Raw genomic sequence first — 9,337 nt, 5'->3', positions numbered from 1 at the left:
TAAAAATAATCATAAATTCATCTCCGTGTACAAGGATTATAATATAACAAGAAATTTAATTTTATCTGATTATTTTGCGAAACAATAAATTCGTTTATGTTATCGTTTTAGTTTATGTAGGCACCGCCATGACATGCTCGTAATCGTAATCTCTTAGTTACTTACAAGTTAGCAAGTGAAAACAGAATCGTATGTGAAATTTTATATGCAAAACACGCAAATTTACTAGCAATAACGAAGTAATAGCCTTCATGTAATATATACAAATAAAAAGGACTTTTTCAATTCGAAAAGGTTTGATTTAGTACGATGAATAACAAAAACCATTTCGAGTGGCTTGATGAATTAATGTTCGTATAATAAATAAAATTTGTACATGTCCGTTACTTTTAAATCTGTAACAATTTAGTAGGTGAAGGTTAACTTTTTGGTTGAATATATTTTTGTTAATATAGAAACCATTTCATAACTTCTTACATCTATCTATAAGCATCAGTTAAGATAATTCTAAGTGCATGAAAATAAAGTTGAACAAAAAAACTTGTAGAAGCTTTGACCATTTCTGTTAGCTGCTATAAACTTTCAAAGTTGTCGATTTTTAACATGTAAAGGATAGAAAAATTCATACTAGTTAGAAGGCATTTTTGAACAAGTTCAGTCCGCGTTTTTGCTCCAGAAAGTAGGTTTGCAAACAAAACTAGATGTACGTAAATAAAGAAATTAGGGATGCTTTAAACCTAAAGAAGATGTAACGCAAATAGGATTAAAGTTTACTAAAAAAACAATAAAGAAAGATAAAGAAGTGGCTTGTATAAGCGACAACGTTATTCAGGTTGCTTATGTGCTGCTTGATGTACTGTGAGCACAGATGAGCAATATATGAGAATATTCAATTTAGCTTTTGCAGATTTACTGCACGAATACATCTATGTTTATATTATATTTATATTTTTTCTCTTTTTAGGATATCGCGTTCTATCTTACTACGTTACAAATAACTTAACTTCACTATATGACAATACATTTGGGTTGGCTGAGCGATGGATTATAATAGTTTCATTGTTTCTAAGTCAAAGTTTGGGAACACTCCAAAAATGCCCTATTTAACCCCTGAACTAAAAAAAGGGGTATTTGACCACTATGTGTGTGTGTGTCTGTTCGTCTGCCAGTCTATGACATCGTGGCGCCTAATCCAAAGAACCGATTTTTTTTGTTTCATTTGAAAAGTAATTTAATGGAGACTGTCCTTAGATATGTTACAAGTGCGAGTTTAGGGTTCCGTACTCGAAAAATTTGTCGAGGTTTTTTTAAAATTTGTTAAAATTGAAGAAAAAGCAAACAATTTCTTTTAAGATTACCAAAATCCTAAAATAGCTTTCGAATTTTCCCAAAAGCATAAAGAGTAGGGGAGCATGGGGTAATGGACCACAATATGGACTTTTCTAATGCTCGTAATTGCGTAAATGTCGTTTGACTGCCTTCGTGTATTTTCTGCCACGTTTTCAAAATGTAAGGGCAGAACCTTCTAAAAAAAATTAAACTATAAAATAATAATATTTTAAATCAACATGCTAATGTAAGTGTGTATCATGCCTGTCTCATATTATACTATTATAAAGAAAAAGCATCTCTTTAAAATTTAAAAATCATGGCAAAAAGTGAAAAAAGCTGCAATTACTCTTAAGGAGTTTGTTAAATAATGCTCCAAGGTAATTTTAGAATTTGGTAAACTCAAATCTTGAATTTTTTAGGATTGTTTTTCAGGTTTAACTATGACTTTCACGGAGTTATTCAAATATTTGTATTGTTAAAATTTCGGAAACGGAGAGCTTTTTGAGAAGTCAAAATATTGCTTTTTTACAGACAAAGACTCAAAAAATAGTCTTACCTACTTGGTTAAAAAACTGGGCATTTAACAGTTGACAGAAATAACATGATTCAGTCCAAAATACAACAGTCTTCGTGCTTACTGGACACTAATAAATGAAAATAACAAAATTGTAAGCTAGGAAATTTTCTGTAAAAAAGGTTTTTTATGTCATTTTATGTACGACCAATAGTTTCTGAAAAAACAAGTTCTCAAGTTTAGCTTTAAAGATCTTTTACGATTAATTTTCGTCACAGTTTTATGCGAGTCTTTCGCGTAAAAGTAGACTAATCGAGTATTTATTTAGGTAAAGACCTTTTAATATGCCTTTTTTACTTGTTAAATATCCTGTAGGGTAGAAAATGCTATACGTTATTTTATTTAGAAACATTTCACAATGAAACATTTTGTCTTTCTATCAGAAAGTTGTAGAAACACAAAATACCTTCTGATTCTTCTTTTAATGTTGAATAAACAAAAGGTTGAGAAATCAAATTAAATATGGTCCAATAGTAATTACTAGTGTTAAATATGGTCGAAAAGATTAGAGGATCTAGTAGGGCAATTAAAATGAAGAAAAATCGTTCCAACAAAAAATGCTGACTTCCAAGGGAGACTTTTTCATAAATAACAACTTTCTCCTTCTTTTCCTTGTGTCCTATCCTCCTTCTGTTAGTGAAATTGACATGCCGACTTGGATTCATACATTCTGATTCTCCATTTCGCTGTCTACAGTTAAACGCTAGATATTAACTGATTTAACTTGGTGATTGACTTAATGTTACTTTTACCTGCTAAATCCGCTGTATCGTCTTCGAAAGTGGCTGTGGTGTTTTCATTTAAATTTCAGTGAGATCGTCGGTATACAGTTCGTACAATAGTTGAGCAAGTACACCCACTTGCGGGACTCCTTCCTGTCCATATGAGTTTTAGTGAAAAAGACTCGCGCAGCTTATGGTTGAGGTCTTCATTCCAGGTCTTGTCAAACGTCTGAGTGATATGATGGAAAATGGCAGAGCAGCTTATGATCTTCAACTATTTGTAGTAGTCTTTTGTATATCATCTTTGGTAACAGTTTTGATAATACTAGGAGAAGAGAAATTGGTGTGTATGAACATAGTTGCTCTGTTGGTTTGTCTGGCTTAAGAATCATTATGACTTCGGCTATCTTCCAATACTTAGGGACGCGATAAAGTTTGATTACTACATTGCCAATTATGACTTTGTCAAAAGGATGCATCCTTCTTAATTCACCAGTTTTATTTTCAAGATTTTTCCTGTTTTAGTTAATCTACAAAATTTTTCAACTTTTCGATTCATATAGCCTACCCCATATACGGATAGTATTACTGTTAATATAAGTCTTTAGAAGGGTTCAAACTAAAATATGATGATCACATGATAGTACCGTAGAAATATGTAAATTTTCGCTCATAAGTTAAATGAATAGTATTTATATATAATCACGCGACAACAAATTCATATTAAAATATTATACTCAAAATAAAATTATATTTAAATACATTTTCATACAATTTTTACCCCGACTATACAATGGCGAGGGTTATGTGTTTGGTACATATGTATGTATGTTCATCTGTTCTCATCTAGCTGCTTAACTACATATCATAATTTTACAAATGAGATATCGTTAGAAGCATTTTGATTGCCTGATGGTTATAGGCTATGTGGCGTCACATTAAATTCAATATGGCGCTCTCTACAGGACATAAAGTTATGATCAAAAAACAAATTTCGATTAAATGATAGCGTGTTTGGTATCAAATTAAAGACCGTAATTAGTACTTTTCAAAAATATATATAAATGGTTATACTTAATCCCGAAATTATAATCGTAAAAAGTATATATATATATATATATATATATATATATATATATATATATATATATATATATATATATATATATATATATATATATATATTTGAAAAGTGCTAATTACGCTTTAATTTGATACCAAACATGCTATCATTAAATCGAAATATATTTTTCAATCATAACTTTATTTCCTGTATAGGGCGCCATATTCAATTCAATGTGATGTCACGTAGCCTATAGCCATCGGGTACTCCAAATGCTTCTAACGATACCTCATTTGTAAAATTATGGCAAATAGTTAGGAAGCTAGATGGGAACAGACGAAAATACATACACTTTAAACTTTTTACGATTATAATTTCGGGATTAAGTATATATATATATATATATATATATATATATATATATATGTATATATATATATATATTGATATACTTAATTACGAAGTTATAATCGTAAAACAATTTAACGTGTATGTATTTTTGTCTATTCCCACCCATCTTCTAAAATACTTATCATAATTTGACAAATGAGGTTTCGTTAGAAGCGTCTTCATTTCCTGGTACATGGGCTATGTTGCGTCAAACTTAAATTGAATATGGCGTCCTCTACACCACATAATATTATGATCGAAAAACAAATTTCGATTTAATGATAGTGTGTTTACTACAATAAATATATTGTTATACCTAATCACGCATTATAGCCTCAAAATAGTTTTAAGTGTGTGTATGTCCGGCTCTTAGTTATAGACTTGTAGCTTCACATTAAATTGAATTCATTGAATTTGAATTTTTTTAATAGAATGATGTATGAAATTTTTATTGATATTTAACACTAACCCCAACATTTCAATAAAATAAAGTTCAAAAACTAAAGCCCCGACTTTTACAAAATCATGCTCTAAAAAATATGAAACAAGGTTTGAAGGAATTTACAAAAAAAAAAAAAAAATCGAACAAAGTTTAGTGTAATTTACAAAAAAAATTCGAACAAAGTTTGATGTAATTTAGAAAAAAAATTCTAAGAAAATGTGGTATAATTTACAAGAAAATATTTTCATCTGAATTGTTATGATAAGTAAAATTGTAATTGTCATAACAATTCAGATGAAAATATTTTTTTGTAAATTACACCAAACTTGGTTCGAATTTTTTTTTGTAAATTCTTTCAAGCCTTGTTTCATATTTTTTAGAGCATGATTTTGTAGAAGTCGGGGTTTTAGTTTTTGAACTTTATTTTATTATTGGTTGGTTTTAATATTTATGACAAAGAAATGTAGAATAAATGGCCATCATGATAAAATGTTTACCTTAGAAATAACATACTTAAACCAAAGTAACTTTGTGATTTTTCATGGCATTATTTTTACAGCACAGTTCACCAAAATCGTTTGTTTTTAAGGAAATTGCTTGACAGTATGGCATTTTTGGTAAATAAAATTGATTTAAGAATTTCATCATCAAATACAAAAAAGGGAGCATTATAAAAAAGAAACCACTATTGTGTCATCATAACCGATTTTTCACGAATTGTCTTGACGTAAAAAGTGGAAATTTGTTACTTAGTGGAAATATAAAGTTTGGTGTCAAATCGCGATTTTTTCTTTTCGAAGTTTGATTCGGGGAAAGTTATGAAGTTTTATTAAACTTTTCCCAATCATTGCGTATTGTATTAAAACGCTATTTACAAGGAATACAAATGTATATTTTATATATCAAAAAGTAGTTACAGTTTGGAAAATTTTCAAAAAAATTTATGAAACTTGACCATTTTCTCTTCTTATTCAAAAAAATATAGATTGGGCGTTTACATGAAAACCTCAGGAAAGGAAAGTCAAAATTTTAAATTTCTAGTAAATACATAATTTTCGTAAAAGAAGTTAAATAACTAATTCGTAAAGAGAAATTTAATATAGGGTTATTTTCCGTTACAGTGAGGAACTATAAAGAATTTTTTTAGCTTGAACGAAAGCCTGCCTGTTCTTGCGAGTTTAACTCGCATTTGACCAGTGTTTTTTACCGTTTTAAGAGAAAAAAAAATCAATTTCAATTTTTTGAACTAAAATGTTTGTTTTTTGACTTCCAGATAACGATAAAATTACCAGTGATTTAACATTTTATAAAACAAATAGATAATTTCCATTTTGTCATAGATAATGCTTGGAGCAACTTTTTGATGGACCACATGGTAAATACAGACTAACAAATAGTTTGTAAAATATTATTCAAAATGTTTGAATGGAGTTGACCTATTAAAATAATTAATATTTATTTATTTATTAATTTATTTATTTCCTTAAGTTTTATTATTTATTAAGTTCCAACAGCCAGAGCCAATAACAGGGACACTTCATGCATATGATAATACAAGATGCGATTAAAATATCCTAAAATTAAAAAATACATTACCTACTAACATTAGGTACTTAAATTTAAGTTAACATGGCAGGAAATTTTAGCTTTTAACTTCTCGCTAGTAACATAAAAATAGGAATAAAAGTATTTATAAAACTCCAAAAACTTTTAATTTATTTATTTCTGACTCCTTTTGATAATTTCAGTACTCTTCCTTAATTCAGAGTTTAAGCGAACTTCTCAGGCCATTATATTGATCTTTATAATACGGCGACGAATTTTTCATTAATTTTCGCCTATACTATCGGAGTTATAAATATTGTGATATAGCCATGTTTCAGCAAATATGTAAATACCAAAATCATTATTATAAGTGTTTATTTTGGATTTTAAACCTCTGGTATTTTGATAATAATTATTATGTTGTTTGAACGAGGAGTTTAGGATGGAGCATCGTTCTCTTTCAACTGACAAGAGCGCTGAGCTGCAGGAGTCTAGCTGATGGCAGCCAATCCATTCCTCGTTTCTATTTTCATTTCCACATCCTGAATGCGACGCTGATACTCTTCCTGAACTTTAAATCTGATGAAATCTTCTTTAACTTTAAATCTTAAGATTAAATCTTCCTTAACTGTGAATATAGTTAACATGACGATAAGAACATATATCGCCCTAGCAAGGATTGAATAGGAGTAGTATTCTAACATATTTGAATCGGTCATATACCTACAGGATGGTAACCTATTACAGAATTGAACGATTGAATCCTCGAACAATTTAATTAAAAGATGTTAAGATGTACTGTATCGCTCCTTTCAACTCATCTGCTTATCATTAATTCAGAAACAATTCATAATTATGTAAATTTTTATTTTATCAGTATGTACAAGCATTTTAGATTTTTTATAGCTTCCGCTGCACAAACTAACCCAGGAAAATGGCTCGGTAGTTGAAAATGAAAATGAATTTTCTGGAATTCGAGTATCTAATTCCGTGATAAAATTTGGCTTTGAACCTGATTCCGGGAATGAAAGTACATAATTCCGGGATACACACTTAATATAGGTAAATTCAAAAAAATGTTTTGTTTAATGTAATTAAGATTATTGAGTATTATCACATACAATTTGATTGATAAATAAAAAATTAAAATTTTTAAATTTTTGGTGGCAGTAAATCACTGATATCATCGTCATTAAATTAATTAAGTTAATAGAAATTGTTAGTTTTTTATTCTTTTAATAATAGTAAAAGTTATTTTAACATTAATAATCATCAAAAACTAATTGAAACAACAAAATAAAATCAAGTTTCAATTTTCTTCTTTACAATGTGATACTCCCGGAATTGTATACATAAGTAAAAACTCTGCTCATTATTCCGGGACTTAAAAACACATTATATCATAAAAAGCAAGTATTTAAGCATAAATTAACCAAATTAAAAAAAAAAAAAAAAAACCGTAATTACCTCACAAAAATCTATGATGTCTATTGCTTATTCTATAAAATATTTTAATAATTATAACACCAATTTAAAATGAGAGTTAAAAATAAATACTTCCTATTTTCCCTAATTACGTTAGACTCCCGTAATATGGTTCACTATCACTGATTTAAGAGCATAACATAATTACGAAAAACATAATTAAAAAAAAAAAAAATTAAAATAATTTGAAAAAGCTTTGAAACGATTTATTTATTTATTCTAATCAATCTTTTCTATAAAATTTCTGATTGAAAAAAAATAATTAATTAATTTTTTTTCTCGATAAAAATTAGCCTATTAAATAGTAAAATGGCGTGCCATATTTGCACATATTCAAAAATTATAAACTTACCAGTAAACTAAAAAAAGCTTAACAATCCAACACTGTCACCTTACGTAAACAGACAACATATTTGTAATAAAATCAGATGTTAACTGATCGGTCAGCTATTCGATCAATATGACTATTAAAGTGTGATTTGATTTGATCAAAAGTGAATTTTTTTTCTTCAAATTTTGTCCTAGAGGCTCTGTTATTTTTTAAAATAAAAAATTTATTTAGTGTTTCTTATTTTTTCATTAAAAACTCTCGGAATAACGTACTAACCCGTAATAATGTACATTAACCTTACATTTAGTTTTAATGAAACTATGTGAATTATAATTTATAACAGTAACTTTATACATTACAGTAGGTATCAAATCGGGTAGTTCTGATTTTTTCCAGACTTTTTTATGTTGTTATTCCAATATATAATCCAAGGTTGTAGATTACCAAAATCAGAAAAAAAACTAAATTTTCACGGATTTTTCGATTTTTGATAAGGTTGCGTTCTGCGCTCGAGGTCACAAACTTGGATTATACATTGGAATAACATCATAAACAAGTCTGCAAAAAATCAGAACTACCCGATTTGATGCATTCTACCACAAAATTTTGAAACGACAAAGTCACTGTATTAATTTAAGATTGAAAGGAGTTAGCTTACTCGATCAAAAGTACAAAGGGATTCATATTTGAATCAATTTTTTTGCATGACATTTGTATTTAAGTTGTTCTTAAGTGATCTTTTGCCATAGATTCTTTCTTTAGACTATCCGTATAAATTGCCATTCTGCCTTTTTTCCTACCTTTGCCAACTCTTGACATACCATTAAATTGTTCGTTGAGTAAAGCACCTATACTTTCAATTGACCGATGCATTGTTTGATATTCATTTACTGGTGATTCACAAAAAATGTCTGTAGCAGAAGCAAAGTGTTTCATCAATATCATGTATGTTTTGCGGTGGAAAATTCCAACGATCAAATAATACACCCAGATAGGTGTAAAATTCATCAACATTGGGTTCAAGTTCATGTTGCGAATCAGACTTGTTGCTTCTGAATATCAATGGCTTATGTCAATTTGGCAAATGTGGATTGCCATTTCTAACTCTTTCCATTTGGCACAAAAATTAAATTTGAGTTATTTGGCAAAATTATATGCTTGATTACGTAAATCTCTTGCTGTTGAACCAATATATAATTTCGAAGCACTAGTACAATATTTGACCAGTTCTTGTTCAGCGACAAAAACCTTATTATGTGGATTATATCCTATACGTAGAGAACCAGTTTGCTCATACTGCTTATCATATCTTGTAAGCGTCATATAACACATAGCAAGCCCTTTGGCAACGGGTCGACCAAGCTATTTTCCAAATTTTGTACGCTTAATTGCAGTAATATAATGTGTCTTTAGTAATAGTTGCTCTATTAGCACTTTTAGTTTTTTTATACAC

The sequence above is a fragment of the Chrysoperla carnea genome, chromosome 5, assembly GCF_905475395.1.
Source record: "Chrysoperla carnea chromosome 5, inChrCarn1.1, whole genome shotgun sequence".
Lineage (NCBI taxonomy): Eukaryota > Metazoa > Arthropoda > Insecta > Neuroptera > Chrysopidae > Chrysoperla > Chrysoperla carnea.
The sequence above is the reverse complement of the archived record's forward strand: the minus strand, read 5'-3'. Positions refer to the sequence as shown.